The 19074-nt window shown below is 37.4% G+C and overlaps 1 protein-coding gene across 8 annotated transcripts in view; it reads left to right on the top strand.

Annotated features, from left to right (window-relative positions):
* The window catches only part of CACNA2D1 (calcium voltage-gated channel auxiliary subunit alpha2delta 1), a 499516-nt gene that overhangs the window by 12455 nt on the left and 467987 nt on the right, over window positions 1-19074 (top strand). The window contains exon 1 of one of the 8 annotated variants that reach the window (XM_078442516.2): window positions 17375-17547. The exons of the other annotated variants lie outside the window; for them this stretch is intronic. The gene's annotated coding sequence lies outside the window, so the exon portion shown is untranslated. Of the gene's footprint in view, window positions 1-17374; window positions 17548-19074 lie in introns of those variants that run through there. 8 annotated transcript variants of the gene reach the window in all.

Raw genomic sequence — 19074 nt, 5'->3', positions numbered from 1 at the left:
AAGTGAAACAGAGTAGCCCCTGGGATTCCGTTTTTATAATATGCAGAGGGATCTAAAACCTGAGACCAATATGCCACTCAAAATCTGTTTTTTTTCTTTTTTCTTTTTTCCCTGTTTTCTTCTGCATCCCCACCCTAATTGCAGGGAATCATATTTATATGGCATATATAGATATGACGCATATAACATATATGATGTTTATATTTATTACGTATGTGACAGTGTAAACATAAGATAATATGTAATATTACATATTTTATGCATTCTATGTAAACATAAACATAAGTATGTAACATTAGTATATGTGAACATTGTATATAATAGAAACATATAATGACTTATATGAAGTGGAAGTAATAAAACAGTAGAATACACATAGGGATTCAGATGTGTTACATGCATGTAGAATATATATTTAGAAGACGTTATAAAACCTGAAAATGCTTTGTAGTGTCCACCAGTGCTATCATACATATGAAGGATTGCAAATTTCATTAAGAATAATTGGAACATCAAAATGGATGGGATGGGATGTATACTTGCTGATTATAATTTTAATTTTTTGTTGGCTTTGAGTCCTGTGATCACACTTTTTTTCATCTTCCAACTCTCCCATCAAATCACCCCCAATGATTCCATATTGCACGACTGGCCTCCAAAAGTTGCTAGGAAGCATTTGGTAGCCATTCAAGAAAAGCCAGAACCAGACTAGTGTCTTCTGGAAGTTTCTAGAACTCAAGGTAGGCCTTCGGGTATGGTTGAAAGAATCAGTGTTTTGAGTCAGGTAATGTGAAGGTTAAACCCTGCCTCTGATAGAGCCCGTGTAACCGTGGGAAGTTAATCTCCCTGAGTTGTAGTTTTACCCTCTCTAGAAGAGCAGTCACATTCCATACCTTGTGGTGGAGATTATGAGGCTTAAATGAGAGGCCATCACGTCCTGGTATGTGTATGTCCCACTGAATTTGTTGAACAAAGGGTGGAGACTATTAGCTTCTCTCATTCTATTTACCATGAAACCAGTAGAAGTTGAGGTCTTTCTCCCAGTTTTAATCCACTCCTAGGGCTGTCTTTGGACTGTATTAGGAATTACTTAATTTTTCTAAATAGTCTCTTACTGTGTGCATGTTAAACAGATTAGAACATTGGGAGAAAGTCTTCTCTGGAACAGGCAATCAAAAGAGAGGACTAAGTAAGAAATGTAACACACCAGACCTTGTTCAGTGTTCTGAGCTTGGGTTTAAGGTTTTTTTTTATGCTGTATGTCATGGTTATTGTCTGAAGTTGGGTTTACGTCACTGGAAGAGATGCTCAGCTACATCAGCTGCCACTTGGGACCATACCCTCTCGACCAAATTAGAACAGATTGCTACTAAGACACTCAGGTCTCCTGTCTTTTAAATGGATTTGGGTGTTGGATTCATCATCAAGTACACATTCTTGTATGCCACTACCAAGTACTCAAGGCTGTAAAAAGTGCTCATCTGGGGTGTGGTTGCAGCCTTTCTAACCAGTCTTCTTCATCTGAACCACAGAACACAGATAACGATCTGGGAGACTATTTTTCAGTTCTCTCAAAAGTGGTCCGTAACTAGTACCATTCTAGAAGCATAGAGAAGTTACTTTTTAAAGAATGGATGCTTTTGAACATTAGGCTTAATTCTCTCATGGAACTTGCCTGGTTGGTTAAAAGTGTGGGCCCTAAGCTCAGCTCTCCAGTTAATGCCGGGGTAACTTGAATGGTTGGTAAAACCTCATAAGGTTGTGAGAGTTAAGAATGTTAATTCAGGGTGCCTGGGTGGCTCAGTTGGTTAAGCATCCAACTCTTGGTTTCAGCTCAGGTCATGATCTCACGGTTTTATGAGTTCAAGCCCTGCATCAGGCTCCCCACGCTGATAGTCTCCCTCTCTCTCTGCCCCTCCCCCACTCACGCTTTCTCAAAATAAATAAACTTAAAAGAATGTTAATTCATGTAAAGCAGTGGCACATAGAAAGTACCAAATAAATACGTGATTAGAAGCAGGAGAATTTTGTGGATCAGGTGACTTGGGTTCCTGTTTGTTTCCATCACAAACGATATGGGACCTGAAGAATATGTGGCTTTCACACCTTCTAACATCTATCTAGTTACTCAGCACCCAACTGTTACCTAACGATGTGGTATTAGTGTGTCTGTTGAACATAAACTAGATCTTTCCTGGGACTTGAGTACTCCAGTGCCTGTGGGTATGCTTTGGAAAAGGTCCCACCTCCTACCCCTTCTATTTCAGTTTCGTTTCTGTTAATCTTTCTGAAATCAAAAATGGTCAAGTTTGATGTTTTCTGCCCTTTTTAGTACTCTGTGCTACCCTTGAATTGCACTTAAGAAATGTATAATGAAGTCAGGGGCGTAGCATTCTTATGTACAGAAGAATAATGTCCCATTGTCACTTGATGCTTTTGCTCTGTGGAATAAATACTAGATGTTCCCTGTGGATAATATGTTTCTTGTAATTGTTGAAAGTTATCTGAAGCTGGCAACTCTAAAACTGTATCCGCAATAATTGTGATACTATGTATAGCATAGAATGGTGCCTCACCTTTTTAAAAAAAATATTTGTTTTGAGAGAGTGAGAGAGAGAGTGTGATCAGGGGAGGGGCAGAGAGAGAGAGAGAGAGAGAATCCCATGCAAGTTCTGTGCTGTCAGTGCAGAGCCCTACGTGGGGCTGGAGCTCATGAACCGTGAGATCTTGACCTGAGCCGAAATGAGTGTGACACTTAACGAAATGAGCCATTCAGGCACCCATGTCCCCTCCACCCCTTTTTTTAAGACTAGCAATAAATACATCATATCTTACCATGAGGGATAAATTAATACTATCCAGTGTTTTTAAAAAACAGTGTAAATCAATTATACTGCTTAAAATATCAATTCTAATTTTTCTTCTTTTTAAAAGTTTATTCATTTTGAGAGAGACAGAGTCAGAAAGAGTGGGGGAGGGGCAGAGAGAGAGAGAGGGAGACAGAGAATCCCAAGCAAGCCCTGCACTGTTAGCACAGAGCCCTACATGGGGCTCGAACTCATGAACTGAGAGATCATGACCTGAGCCGAAACCAAGAGTCAGACGCTTAACCAACTGAGCCATCCAGGCTCCCCTCCATTCTAATTTTTCGAGAAGAATTTATATTAGAGCTTTTCACACATCTTAAAGTTTAGAGATGCACGTGCAGAATCACATACAGTGTGGCTTTCCCTTGTGCCTAGTTGGCTTGCTTTCCTCCTAATGTAATTGTGTGATTAAATGAGAGAAATCAGGATATTCCTAAATTCTCAGCATTTATGCAAAGAAGATTCAAAATCACATGATATAAAAAAGATTGAGTACTGTCTACCGATTTAAAGTACAATGAATGAAAGCAATCTTCACAAAGGCATTTTAATGGTAGATAACATGAGCCCCTTGTTTAGAATTTACTAGTCTAGATTCATTTATTGACTTTAGTTTGGTATTTTTAAAAAATTTTTTTTTAACATTTATTTATTTTTGAGACAGAGAGAGACAGAGCATGAATGGGGGAGGGGCAGAGAGGGAGACACAGAATCAGAAGCAGGCTCCAGGCTCTGAGCCGTCAGCCCAGAGCCCGATGCGGGGCTCGAACCCACGGACTGCGAGATCGTGACCTGAGCTGCAGTCGGATGCTCAACCGACTGAGCCACCCAGGCGCCCCTAGTTTGGTATTTCTAATACTGCATAATATATTACCACAAACCCAGTGGTTTAAAACAGTGTATTTTTTCTCATAGTTTCCATGGTGAGGAGTCTAGCTGTGGCTCGGGGCACCACAAGGCTGCAGTAGGTGTTGACTGGTCTGCTTTCCCTTCTTGGGCTGCTTTCTCTTATCTTTTAAACTTATGTAGTTGTCCACACTTCTTTGTGGTTCTAGGCATACCTCCTCCCTCCTTCCATTTGTTCTCAGCTCCCAGAGGCCACGTGCACATCACTTCCATGAGGACCCTGCAGGTCCTGAATAGGGTGGTTTACTTTTTTTTTTAATTTTTATTTTTTTTAAATTTTTTTTTTTTTAATGTTTTTTATTTTATTTTTGCGACAGAGAGAGACAGAGCATGAGCAGGGGAGGGACAGAGAGAGAGGGAGACACAGAATCGGAAGCAGGCTCCAGGCTCTGAGCTGTCAGCACAGAGCCCGATGCGGGGCTTGAACCCACAGACTGTGAGATCATGACCTGAGCCGAAGTCGGATGCTTAACCGACTGAGCCACCCAGGCGCCCCTAGGGTGGTTTACTTTTTCAAGGCCAGCGGGAAAATCTATTCAGAAAGGAGCCCAGTCTCTCTGAAGGACTTTCACCTGATTGAATACGACACCCATGCTCATCGCTCTTTTGATTAACTCAGAATCAAGTGGTTTGGGAGCTTACCTGCATCTACAAAACCCCTTTGCCTTTGCCATGGGACAACCTAGTCATGGGAGTGACAGCCCTTCTTGATCGCATGCCCAACCCCCACTGCAGGAGCACAGATGATCTGTGGGAGCCGACAGAGAATCCTTTCTTCCACAAGTTTTACTATCACACCAACAACCAGAAAATAGGATACTCGTTCTTCTCCAGCTGTAGATGTTCACCAACGGTGGAAATGCTGAGTCAGATGACCTATCGTCCTTTTGCTACCAGGCACCCTGTGCTTTGCCACTTTGGTTCTGATCCATCCTGTAAGGAGACTAAATTCCAATAGCTCACTAACAACTCATTACTGGTGTTAGCTGAACTCTTCACCCTCTACAAAGAAGAGATTTCTCTCTGCTATGGTTGAAGCCGATTTACACAAAATCGTCAACAAATGTATGGAAAAATTATAAGACAACTCTTTTGAAATATAAAGGCTTAAGTTATTTCCAAGTTAAGGTTTCTACTTCATGTATCTTAAATCTCCTAAAATTACTTGCATTTCCTGGCCTGTATAAACTAGGTGATTTTCTAAAATCCTAATGAGCGTTTTTTTTTGGTTTTTATTTTTATTTATTTCGCGAGAGAGAGAAGGCAAGCAGGGGAGGGACAGAGAGAGAGAGCGAGACAGAATCCCAATCGAGATGTGGGGTTCAAACTCACAAACCGTGAGGTCATGACCTGAACTGAAATCAAGGGTTGGACACTTAACTGACTTAGGAACCCAGGAGCCCCAATATTTCTTTTTTAAATACATCTTGATAGGGAAGAGTAGCATTTCTAACTAATGCCCCAGTTATCAAGTATTAATGCAGAAGTGTACATTTGTAACGGAAAGCATCCATATAAAATTTCCTCTTCCGTGAACTGATTTAGGTGAATAGCTATGTCTTCTCTTTTTAAAGAGAAGATGATCATAAGATGCTTCTTCACAATAACTAACTACTGGGTACTTGGTAAATTTAACTTTAAAAAGGGGCCCCTCTATTCTGCAAACAGGTGCTCTCTTGCTCTGCCCTCCCTATACCTGGTCATTTCAGTTTGGCAGTGCTGCTGATTGCCTGATTGGTTCAGGATTTCCCTTGTTATACCTTTAGCACTAATTAATTTGCTGACACCAGGGGATTCTGGCCAGAGTAATTGTCTAATGCGGTGCTTTTTGCACTACCTATGCAAAAGGAATAGAGGTTTGTTTTTTTTTTTCTAAATTTTGTGTCCATTGAAAATATGTATTTTGTAGAACACAGTGAAAATCAGTGAATGGAAAAATGGAATTTAAAAAGATATGAATTTTGTTTTTAAATAATTAGGTTCAATAGTCATAACATTACTTTTTTAAACTGTTGCAAAAGTGTCTAAACACTCTGTTTCTATACTTTTCCTTGAGCTGATCTGCAGAGCACAATCTGAGGAACACTGGTTTAATTCGTTTAGCTATTTAAGGTAACTAAATTGCTGTTTTCAGTTTAAAAATGGCATTAAAATATAGATTTTCACATTAAATTATTAAAACCAATTTTTTAAATGTTATTTATTTTGAGAGAGAGAGATAGAGTGTGAGCAGGAGAGGAGACAAGAGAAAGGATGGCCCAGAATCTGAAGCAGGCTCCAGGCTCTGAGCTGTCAGCACAGAACCTGACGTGGGGCTCAAACCACCAACCCATGACCTGAGCTGAAGTTGGTCACTTAACTGACTGAGCCACCAGGCTCCCCTCTATGCAATCTCTTCTGAGTAAAATCTAGCACTATGCACTTAATTCTCAACAGTTGTCTCAAGCACTTTTATAGTTTTCCCGACCATTGAGATAAAGTTGTTTCCTAAAAAACAGAATTATATATTTTAAGAATCTCTCGAGGGGTCCTCATTCAATCCTTTTGTGGGTCACTTAAAACTAATTGAATTCAACAGCTCTTTTTATAAAGATGCTGCATCTCCCAACTAATAGGATAGCAAGCCAATAACAGTGCCAATATTGACAGTGCTAGACAAACTCTTGCTGTAACTCACAGAGTAGCTATCCCTTCTAAGTGATTTTCAGGATAAGCTCACTCTCTCTCTCGCTCGCTCTCTCTCTCTCTCTCTCTCTCACACACACACACACACACACACACACACAAATACCTTATTGGTAAATTCCCTTATAACTTCATGGATCTTACACTAAAATTTGTGGCTGTTTCTATGTAGTGTGAAAATTCCCTTCAAGAAAGAGAATGGGTAATTTAGCATTACAAAGACCATGATTGTAAGAAACATGCAGAACTCTTACCAATGGAAATTGTCCAACACTTGGTCACCAATACATTTAATTATTACAGAAATATTAACTATTATTATGTCTTAGGTGCACATCATTTAAAACATCTGGACAAGATGACCCTCATACATGAATGTTTTCATTTAATGCATTTGTAATTTGGCTGAAAATGTGGGTGAGAATTTAGAACCATATGTCTTATAAGTGTCACATCTAAAAGTATTATTTTCTTTGTGAGCATCTTTGGTTAGGGGTTGGTGAGGCCTTTTTCGTAGAACTACATGAAACAGTAGGAAGGGAAAATATGTTTAAAGCTTATGTATGGATAAGGCACCAAAAACCTTTGCTGCATCATGTAATTTTTATGAAGCCAAGGTATTATTTCAGAATTATGAGATTATTCCATTAATCTTAGATGGTTCTGAAATGAAAGTCTTTGGGTTATTCTTTCTCTTTCTTGACCATCTTCATTTTAAATTAGATTGTGAATTAAGGCACATTTATGCTTACCTGATCTGATTAATTCTGAACAGTCCTACTTGCCTGTGAGCACTATAGAAGTGACATGGGCATTATATTTAGTAGTGTAGGAGGCAGTCACTAACTGTTAAATGTGGTTTTAGGTCTACTGCCTTACTTTCTCTCTACTTGTGTCACAATATTTATTCTTTTCTTGATAGATCAAGTGTCCACAAGCTTTTCCTTGGTTGATCAAATTCTTGCTTTTATGTTCCATCCATGATTTGAAACCTCCCACTCTCTTAAAAACAAAACAAAACCTCAAAGGAATTTTTCTTTCCCAAACCATTGAAAACAGAGTCTTTCTGGAGATATCATTTGAAAAGAGTTCATTAACACAGATAAATCTCTAATGTGTCGACCATATAAATCCAGACTATATATATATATATATATATATATATATATATATATATGTGTGTGTGTGTGTGTGTTGTGTGTGTGTATGTATACTTGGACAAATATATATATATATGTGTGTGTGTGTGGGTATATATATATATATGGAAAAATTATATATATATATATATATATATATATATATATATATATATATATATTTGGACAGAGAGAGCGAGCATTCAGGAGCTGGGGAGTGGGATAGAAAGAGAGAGCAAGAGGAGAATCTTAATCTTAAGCAGGCTCCTTACTCCGTGTGGAGCCCGACTTGGGGCTCTATTCCACGCCCCTGGGATCATGACATGAGTGAAAATCAAGAGTTAGACTCTCAATCAACTGAGGTCCCCAGGCACCCCAATTTAGACCATATGTTTAAAGAGAGGATTTTCCTGTAGTTCTCTTCCACCTTGCAATGAAACTGCCAAACATTATGTCAGAAGAGGAATGTCTAGACTATCTGCTTCTGAAGTGTGCTTACCAATGTCCTGGCATAGAGTCAAGGAACAAGTTTTGAAAGAATGGGTTTTTAGGGTTTTCTGTCTGACTTCAGATTCCTTCTCTTAAATATCAGATATTACTATAAAAAAATCATCACTTTTGATAGCTGTTAGTGGCATATATGCAGTGGAAATAAACTGAGCATGACCAGTAAAGAACTGTGGATATATGTGATATTTTATAATAATTAAGAGTGCAATTTTATCAAATTACAGGGAGTAGAATACCAGTGTAGTAGGTTAAGAAGGGCAGACCATTAGTATGAGAAGGACAAAGATGTTTTCAAGGACGTGCACTTAAAGAATTGTAAAAAATAATTGAGTTATAAACTTAGTGATACAACTAACATTAGAGGAAAGTCTGGTTTGATTTCTTCTTTGCTCTGATATTTCTATTTTTTGTTCTGAATTGAAGGTTGAAAAGTGGCTCCACATAAAACATAATACAAACTTATCAAAGGCAAATACTCTGCAAAATTGTTGTTTAAAATAAGGAAACAAGGACCTCAAAACACTTAAAGCAGGGTATTCTTTGTAATGTTTTACAAAGAAGATAGTCCAGCATTTTTTAAGAGACAGAACTGGGTTTCTCTTTATATCCACTTAGGTACATTTCTGAATACTTTTCTCATGCTTTTATCTGACAGTGAGAGCGATTCTGTTTCTGGCCTCTAAGATGTGGTAGGTTAAAATTAATGTTTTATCTTGAAAAGAAAACAAAATCACAAGTTGATAATAGGATGAAAACTGGAAGGGGATTTTTGGAATTCTTAATATTACAGGCAATACAGGTTTAAATCATGTATATTTCTTACCAATCTTTGGTTGCTCCTAAATTCAGATACAGCACGATAAAGGCTATATTGTTTTATTTTAATGTTATAATATTTGTTTATATTTCATAATTTTTACTCTTTGGTAATAATATATAATATTGACACATTAGAAAAATCAAATCAGAGAAATCTGACTGAAAATGACTATTAATGTCTATTAATGGGCACTCATCTACTTCTGTAAGTGGAGAACAGCTACATGCAGGGTTTTTCTCTTTAAGGCCAGTGCCCTTGCAAGAATGACAACACAAAGTGGTATAGCATCCAAACAGTAATCCCAGTGAGCGCTGTCTGCATTGGTGAGGAGGGAACACTATTACATGAGGGAAAATGGAAACCCAGAATGGTCCAAGATAATCTTTTCCCTTGATTTGGTCAAAAAGTAATTTCTTTGCTTCTTTTTCTTCTGACTTCAAAGAAATAATACAGTATTTTACCTCTTTAATGTGATCTTTACCACTTAGGTAAAGATCCTAAATTCAGATACAGCACGATAAAGGCTATATTGTTTTATTTTAATGTTATAATATTTGTTTATATTTCATAATTTTTACTCTTTGGTAATAATATATAATATTGACACATTAGAAAAATCAAATCAGAGAAATCTGACTGAAAATGACTATTAATGTCTATTAATGGGCACTTAGGGAAGATAGCATTACAATGTGGAATTTATAACCAAACCACTAATTTTTCCACACAATTTAAGGATCCATTTCTCCAGCTTGGCATTATTGACATTTTGGACCAGACCATTCTTTATAATGAGGGCTTGTCCTGTGCGTTGTAGGATATTTAGCAGCATCTTTGGTCTCTATCTCTTAGAAGCCAGTAGCAACCTGTCCCCAAGTCATGACAATAAAAAAATGTCTCCAGACATTGTGAAATGTCTCCTGAGGTGCAGGATCACCCCTGGTTGAGAACCATTGATCAAAGTGAAATCTGCACAATAAATTGGCCCATGAAATGTATTCCTGTTGCCAATGCTGTCTATTTCTGGCTCAGTTTCACAATGCTTATGTGGTGTTTGCATTTTGCTAATGTTTGTCACATCAGTGAGTTTTATTCATTAATCCCTGATAATAAGTATGCTATTAAAAGAGGTAAATTGGCTAGTTCAAAGTATTTTCTGAATTAAGCTGTTAAATTTAGTTTTTGGTGAAGCAGGAAGTGTAATTATTTAACATATAGTCAAATGCACAGGGGTATAATTCCCCTGTTCCTGGAGATCTGTGAATTTCCTGAAGGAAAATGTTCCAATGAAACATGTCTTTACCAGAATCGTGCTGGTGTCTGCTCTTTCCTGCTGGGTTTGGAGCGGAAATGAGACAATCCATCCTGTCCTTGTGCACACTACATAAAATGCTTTGTAGATACCAGAAATTCTGGACAGTTGCCAGGGTGGCCTGTGGGCAAACTGTAATTAACATGGACACACACACTCTTGTTAGGGGTATTTGTTTCACCTGGGAAAGATGCTTAGAAAACTAATGAAGGTTTTCTTGGCTGAAAGTGCTCCATTTTTTTCAGAGGGGAACAATTAACCGAGACCCAAAAACAATAAGAACACTATTGGGACAAACTCACAGTACTACTCAACTTCATTGTAGGTGTATCGTATAGTGTTCTCTCTTGTACGTGGCTTTGAAATTGTATAGGGCTGGCCTGATCACATACCAAAAATAACCTGATGAGTATGAAAAGAATACCAGGTGTTTCTGCTCATCTACTTCTGTAAGTGGAGAACAGCTACATGCAGGGTTTTTCTCTTTAAGGCCAGTGCCCTTGCAAGAATGACAACACAAAGTGGTATAGCATCCAAACAGTAATCCCAGTGAGCGCTGTCTACATTGGTGAGGAGGGAACACTATTACATGAGGGAAAATGGAAACCCAGAATGGTCCAAGATAATCTTTTCCCTTGATTTGGTCAAAAAGTAATTTCTTTGCTTCTTTTTCTTCTGACTTCAAAGAAATAATACAGTATTTTACCTCTTTAATGTGATTGGCTTATGTGGGGCTCTTAAAGGACTCCAGATCCATTCTACTGGTTGACTTAGCAGAGGCTAGAAAGACCGATTTTTTGTGATGAATATCTCCTTTTCGTGTTGTCCTAAGATACCTCTCTTGTACATATCATTTTATTAACAAAAATAAAAATATATTGTACTCCCACTATATGGAAAACCTACTACATTTCCACATATTTTTCTCCCTTTTTTGGGAATACTCATTATGCATACATGAGCAAAATAATCACACCTTTCCTTTTCTGTACTGCAGACAAATATGGTGAAACCTGTTTTATGCCTTCCAGCATTTTGCTTCGGCTCAGCTATTCCTTTTGTTTATCCTCGTGTTGGATTTGATTTGGACTGTTTTGGTTTCTGCATATTGTCCAGCCTAATTGTTAATAATGCCCTTTCACTCTCAGAAGTCCAGTTTTAGATAGCAAATTATGTGGATACCCTGTGCTCAGGCTATTTCACCAGTAGGCCTTAGTGTGTGATCCGATTTATGGTGTCATCATTAGGAAATCTAAAATATATATTAATATTGTAAAAATGTGATATATAGCAGAGATATTTGAGTATATATAAACTTCTAAACATATGTCTAGATTGTAGATATGGTCTAAAATACACACTGATCAAGAAGCACTTGGTCTAGCTTCTTCATATCCTAGATGCATTTTTTCCTTTAAAAACATGAAGAAATGAGATATTTACTATTTATTCATTAGTAGCAGTTTAAAGTTTTTAAACAGCTATGAATTGACAAGCTTTGCAAATCATTAATGTAAGGAATAATCCTAATTTATGCATTACCTGTGAGACTGCTTTTAAATTCCTTCATGGGACGCTATCATTGGTTGACTTATATTTGCCCCAAATTCATGTGTTGAAGTTTGACCTCCCATAATCTCAGAATGAGACCTCACTTAGATACAGGATCTTTGCAGATGTCATTAGTTAGGATTATGTCATACTGGGAGGGTGGCCTAATCCAGTATGACAGATATCCTTGTAAAAGGGGAAAATGTACACCCCAGTACACACAGAGGGAGAGAGCCCCTTGAAGATTGACGTGGTGCTACTACAGGCCAAGGAACTACCAGAAGCTAGAAGAGAGGCCTACCACCTTCAAAGAGAATATGGCCCTGCTTACTCCTTGATCTTGTAGATCTAGTCCCCAGACTGTGATACAGTATATTTCTGTTGTTCTAGGCCACCCAGTTTGTGACACTTTGTTGTGGTAGCTGCCATATACTCATGCAGACACCATCACACTGAGATGCTCTGTAGGGATGTTCCTGACATTGCATCAATTATTTAAGGCCTGGTGTATACTTGTCATCCTATGCCACAATTGCCACAAGAGTTTCATTTCAAACAGAGCGTGATTCAAAATAATTCCTTTAGAACATTTAGTTATAAATGTTTTCTATATTTATGCTTCCAGACAAATGATCTTTTACTGGGTACGTGTGCCCAGACCCTACATATACTCACCCATCCGTTTTGCTTTTCTTCTGGATAGTTTTCCTCTGATAAAAAAATCTAGATTTAGAAACCTGATATTCCCAAAGAGAAGATGCAGTATATTTAAGCTAAAAACAAACAAAAAAACCCAACAAAACAAAACATCCCAGTCGTATGAAGCATAGTCCTACAGAATCTATGTGTTGGGGAAGACTCATACATAACCTACCTGACTAGAATGAAGTTATGTGCAATGTAGCTTGTGTTTTAGGCCTTAAAGGCAAACATTCCAGGTAATTTCATGCAGCTCCCACACTACATGTCTAGGGAGTTCTTCTAGTACTCTCTTACAAAGAGAGACTTATATCTGATGTTTTTGTCCTGTACTCCTCTCTGGCGTAACACCAATGGATCAGCTCCAGGTTTGGAAAAACGTGTGATGGGTAAATAGGATGATTCTTGCCGGATAGACTTTTCAAGAAATAAAGAAAACCCTTGGGCTTTGAAAGATTTGTTTAATGGAAAAAAAAAAAAAAAAAAAAAAAAAAAGGAGGCCAATTTCTAAAGTTTTTTTTCTTCTTCTAAAAGAAGGTAATGTGATAATAGTTCCTTCTACTTGGGGACATTTTAAGTTAGAATAGTATGAATTTGTTAACGTGTACGTTTTCGGAATGCTAATGATGTGATTATAAATACAAATGGGTAGCTCTGACCTGTATATTATGTACAGAGTTTCACAGAGGCATATGCTCCCAGGATGGACAGCCTTAGAGAATCAGAGGTCAGGCTCACTTTGAGGTATTACTGCTGGGACTGTGTTCACCTCCTTGAAGAAAAAAGTTTTTACAGTGAACATTCTGGACACTTACACCTCCCTAGAATGGATAAAAATCACTTGTAGGCTGAATCGATACCGTGTGTATTCTTTCAGGACTTGACAGTGTTTTCGCCCTGGCCTCCCGGGATGAAATGCTTGGTGTGTGTTTAACACTCATGGCTCCTCTTGCCACACATTAATACTCAACATTTCTTCGTCTGGAATTATGGGTAATAGGTCTTCTCACTATTTAATTATTTTTCTTGCTTCGTTTCATGCTTCCTTTCTCCACTGTGTTGGATCTCTTGTCAGTTTGGCTTTTGTGTGAGGCACGGGTCCATGATAACAGTGTGTACTGTCTCATTCTGCGGTAAACATTCAGATGCTGTTAGTGGGTTCACTGTGGTGTTGTGACAGTCAGGTGAGGGAATGTGTATGTGAATACTTTGACAACTGTGGAGCGCAATAGTGACCAGTGATGTTGGGCTGTTCATTTTCCTCACAGAGTGACAATGTTGGATTTGTGCAACTTTACATTCACCACGAAGGTTGGTGCTTGGGCTCTATTTAAGTGTCTAGCTTTTTATGAGCTCATCTTATGTTTGAAAGGGAATTTAGACGGCAGGGTTTATATGCTATGATGCTGAAACTGTGACTGTGTTACAGTCATATCTTGCTTTATCATTCTAGTATTTTTTAGCGGCTGAAATTCTGGCAGGTGGATTAGGGGAAGGTAAATTTTAATATTCGTGATAATATATACTATTAATAAAATAATTTGATGTGTATTATTCTCTGTGTATCCGTATAATACATATTTATATGCTATGTATATGTAACATATATACTCCTTAGTAAAATTAATGAAGGGGCACCTGGATGGCTCAGTTGGTTGAGGGTCCAGCTTCAGGTCCAGTCATGATCTCACGACTCCTGAGTTTGAGCCCCACGTCAGTTTCTGTGCTGACAGCTCACAGCCTGGAGCCTGCTTCAGATTCTGTGTCTCCCTCTCCTTGTGTCTCCCTGCCCCTCCCCGCTAGTGCTCGCTTGCTCTCTCTCTCTCTCTTTCTCTCAAAAATAAAAATAAACCTAAAAAAAAAATTAATGAGATAACTTAATAAACATTGTCCCTGAAGAAACAAAGCCAATAGAACAAGATCATACCTTAGATAATCTCTCAGACAGGTTTAACAATATTGAATACGTATTAAGCATTTACATCTATTATCTTAAAGCTTTATTTTTATTAAATTTTTTCCCTAAACTTTTTTAGGTTTCCAAGTGTTCTGATTGTAATTAAGAAAATATTCCAAAAGTTTTTCCATAAAGTATGCATGATAGAATAGGCTCCATTTCTTTTCCTAAGAAATAATGAGGCGTTAGGGCCAAACCAATGTCAGCCATTGTCCTGGAGCCCCCTAGAAAGATGTTCATCATAAGCATGACCCCTGTGTAGCCACGCAGAGATACGAAGACCTCTCAAGAGCCATTTCTCTGCCCAGGCCTGGAAATGCAGACACATCACTTCTCTGACTGAGAAATCAGGGCATGAATAGAAATAAACTTGCTGATGACCCATTTTTCTTAGGGTAAATGTTAGATGTTGCACAGGAAAATTAAGTCAATACAAAGCTCCTTTTGCACAGATAGAAAAGTGGTTTCTCAGTCAAATTATAAAAGATAAAAAGTGATTGACTTAAGAAATGCCCAATTATGAATTGCTCAGAAAAGTTACCCAAGAAACACTAATGTAGTCTTTGGATATCTGTTTAGTTTGTGTAACAGGTACCAATAGATATGTGGACTAATTCAAATAATATCTCATTAATTTTTAAGACACAATGATTATGGTTAAAATAATTTAGTGAACTAAATACCTCACTTCTAGCAAACTGTTAATATTTAAGTGGTTTATATGCATCTTAGAGCTTTTTCTCTCGTCATTTTGCATCTTTGAAACAACTTGTGAAGTGTTGCAGTTAATTCTGAATTTAAGAGTGTTTTGAAAATCTCAAGAGAGATGTATAATGTTTACTCTAAATAGACCTTTTGAATATCAAGTATTCTTTTACAGAGGCTTCTGCATAATTTTCCACATTTATACCGAGGATTGATGACTTCTGGCCTAAAGAGTAAGGTGAGAAGCAGTTTAGTATATATCTCAAAAATAAAACCAATACTTACCAGGAGACTAACAACTGATTGCTTGCTTCTTTGAGAAGCAAAGCAGAGGAAATGGTTTAAACACTTACCTGCACAGATAGCTTCAAACACAGATACAGACATGTCATTGAACTCCCCAACAGTTTCTGGGGAGACTGATCAAGGGTCCAGAGGCAATGCCTATGAAAGGCGGCCAGTTTTTTGATCAAAGTTTACTTTTTTTTTTAATTAAATTTTATTTTATTTTTTTAATTTACATCCAGATTAGTTAGCTTATAGTGCAACAATGATTTCAGGAGTAGATTCCTTAGTACCCCTTACCCATTTAGCCCACCCCCCCTCCCACACTATCAAAGTTTACTTTTTAAAATTACTTCTCATGTGTTCGGTGAAACTTAGGTGGGTGGTAACTCAATTACGTTGTTTGAGATTTAGGTAAAAAGATCATGATTAACTGTGACCCAGGATTTTTGTGAGATTTTCAAGTATAGATTGTGTGTCTGTGCGTGCGTGTGTGAGAGAGAGAAATGGAGAGAGGTGGAGAGACAGACAGTGGGAGAATATAATAATAGAATGTTTTGGCCTGAGGTGAGGAGTTTAACATCCTGAGGTATCCTGAATTCCTTTGAAAGTTTTCACCTTGTCAAGTTTAGACCTCTCTTGTGTATGCCCATTGTGCGAATCGTACCAAAATACAAATGTTCCTCCAGTGAAGTTTACTATTCAGAAAAAAAAAAAAAAAATCCCCAGGATAATTTCTACCTGTATTAGCTCCTGTGAACTATATGCCAGAAAAATGGGTAAAGGAAGGTGTCCACATACCTATATGAGGAAAAAAAAATTTTTTTTGAAATTTTGGATTCTTGGATGTAAATGTTATGTGCCTATTTAAGAACATCAGTAACATTTTAAATAATATTGCTTCTTGATGTTTTGATTTTCAGCTGCTCAGTGAGAAATAATTTATTAGCACTAACCATAATTGGTAGCATTTATTAAGTGCTAAGTGCCAGGCAATATGCTAATGTTTTACTTATATTACTTTACTTAATTCTGACCTCCACCTTGTAAAGTAGGAATAGACATTATGTTCTTCTATAAGTGAAGAAGAAGAAACTGAGGTCTTGAGCAATTAAATGTTCTCTTCTGGGCTACATAGATAGTAATAGTGGGACAGGGATATGCCTGTGATCTGTCTGATTCTATTCTTGCTCTTAGTGACAACGTTATATTGCCTCCCAGGCAGAACAGCTCAGGCACTAAGCATTTAAAATAGAATTTAAAGTAAGGATGACCTTATTTGGGTCATTAAATATTACTATTTATTAATATCTTAACACACTATATTTTAACAACTATGATACAATTATTAGTTATGTTGATATACAGCTATTATAATATTAATATATATTAATATTAACATATAATTAATATTAATATATAATTAATATATAATATTATTAGGAAGTCTCTAGGTTTTCTTTCTCTAAAGCAGAGATTTTTAAATGGAGGACATTTAAACTGCTGTTTCTCTGGATAAATTAATGACTCTCTTAACTTGCTTCTTGGATGTGAGTCCCCAAAAGAATACATAAAGTATTAATGGAATAAACATTTTTACAGAATAATACATATGAAAGAAATCTTCAAAGTAAAATAGGCAAATGAATATCAAAGAAGCTTCTTTTAGAATGTAATCCTATGAGAGTGGTCTTGAAAGATTAGAAAAGATTCTCTTCACGATTATGAATTTGAAGCAGCTGGAATGAATTCGGTCATGATCAGCATAACTGGGGATCATTTCTGAAAGTGAGGGATACAGAAAGTTAAAAGACTCATCGCTTGGTACTGAGGTCACCTGCTTCATAACAGACTAAAATAGCAGAGAACAAGTGTTAAGAATTCATTCTGCCTTCCCAATGCTTTTGTAGCTTTATTTTTAGAGCTCTGCTAACGGCAGTCTGGGGCATTGTTTGCCCTGATGTGGCTGTTCTGTCACTGTCGCCCTTTCTCTTGCAGTCTTTGCCTCCCTGGACAGGTGTGAGGGACTTCCTGATTGTCACAAGCCAGTCACCTGGGTCAGCCACCCCTGATGTAGTGTGCTTCATCAGCCCCCTGAGCTCATAAGAGAGGTAATTTTTCTGCTGCTGGTTAACATGTATTATTTCTTAAGGTGAAGGCAATCAGAATGAAAAGGTATTGTGTAGGTGGTGGTGCAGGAGTGATTACAAAATAGTTAAAGAATGGATTAAACTGCTATGATGGATTGATTCATTAGGAGAGGATGAAAAAGAATATTTCGGGTTCTCCCTTATATAACCTAGGCTATCATAAGTGTCCCCTGCCACACAAAACATACCATTCGTGTGAGTGTGTGTGTGTGTGGGGGGGGGGGGGGTGGGTGTGCGTGTGTATACGATAAAAGCAGAGCACATTATTTCTTATTAAAATTGTGTATGGGTGTAATCATAGGAACTCTTATTTAGAGATTTATCCAGAGTATGCTATTGACTCAAGACAAAAGTAAAAGTAACACTTTAAAGGTATTGTTCAGAGCCACAGTTTCAAGTACTTAAAAATTTAAAACCCAGAAAACAATAGTGAGTAGAAGAGATCTTAGACAATAACTTTTTCAGGAATTGTCAGCAGTCCTGTTGTTCATTGGAATTAGGAGAGGTAAGGTGGTTTTATAGCATGGGTACACATGTGAATCACTTGGGAAGTCTTCAGAAATTAGCAGTGGCTAGGTCCTGCCCTAGAGGCTATGATAATTGTCTTGGCATTGATATTTAAAAAAAAAAAAAAAAAAATCTCCCCAGGGGTTTTATTGTGTAGCCTTGGCTGCAAACTACTGAGTTAGAGAACTTACTGCACTTAGTTCTGCTTTTGCCACTATATACCTTATCTGGGGTTCCACAGTCCACTTCTTCATATGTTATTTTCTTGTATTAAAAGCTATTAGAAACAATGACATCTTTTAAACACTGGAGAGCTATGTAAGGCACATTCAGAAGTATATGCATCCAATTATATTTGGTTTGCATCACTTGCAGAAAGTAACATTTTAAGGTATACTAGTATTAATTTAAAAAGCCACAAGGCTTTCGTTACCAAATAAGGAACACGTAAGAGTCAATCAAATATTTGTTTAATATCTACCATGTAGGAGACTGATGGAGAGACTAAGGGATTTGCCACTTTATTCCCAAGGAATTTATGTATGGTCAGGAGGAACTAATAGAGTTTAAGAAATAATTAATATTCCAAAGCTGTTTGTGCTTCTCAGCAATATACAGCAGTGCTAGAGCATACACAGAAAGAGTGATGTCCCTGGGCACATGCGGTGATGGAGACTTTACAGCAGGTGTTTTGCTTGTAAAGTTAACTAGATTGTCGGTTTGAAATCCTCCCCATCACGGCATTTCTCTTGAAATTTCAGTCTCTTTAAAGTTTTGTTGGTAGTTTACAAGTGCTGAGGTTAGATCTCTAACTCTGACTTGTTTAGGTTTTCCCCGTAGATAAATTTTCTTCCTGGAATCATGTTGTCTTGGGACCATCCTTTATTAGCTGATTACTTCTTGTGTACCTGCTTGGTACTTGAATATGATGTGTTTGTCTTAAAACAGGGTAGCTTTTGAGATGGCCTTAACGGAATGAGC

The sequence above is a fragment of the Panthera onca genome, chromosome A2 (assembly GCF_046562875.1).
Source record: "Panthera onca isolate mPanOnc1 chromosome A2, mPanOnc1 haplotype 2, whole genome shotgun sequence".
NCBI classification, from domain to species: Eukaryota; Metazoa; Chordata; class Mammalia; order Carnivora; family Felidae; genus Panthera; species Panthera onca.
The sequence above is the reverse complement of the archived record's forward strand: the minus strand, read 5'-3'. Positions and strand labels throughout refer to the sequence as shown.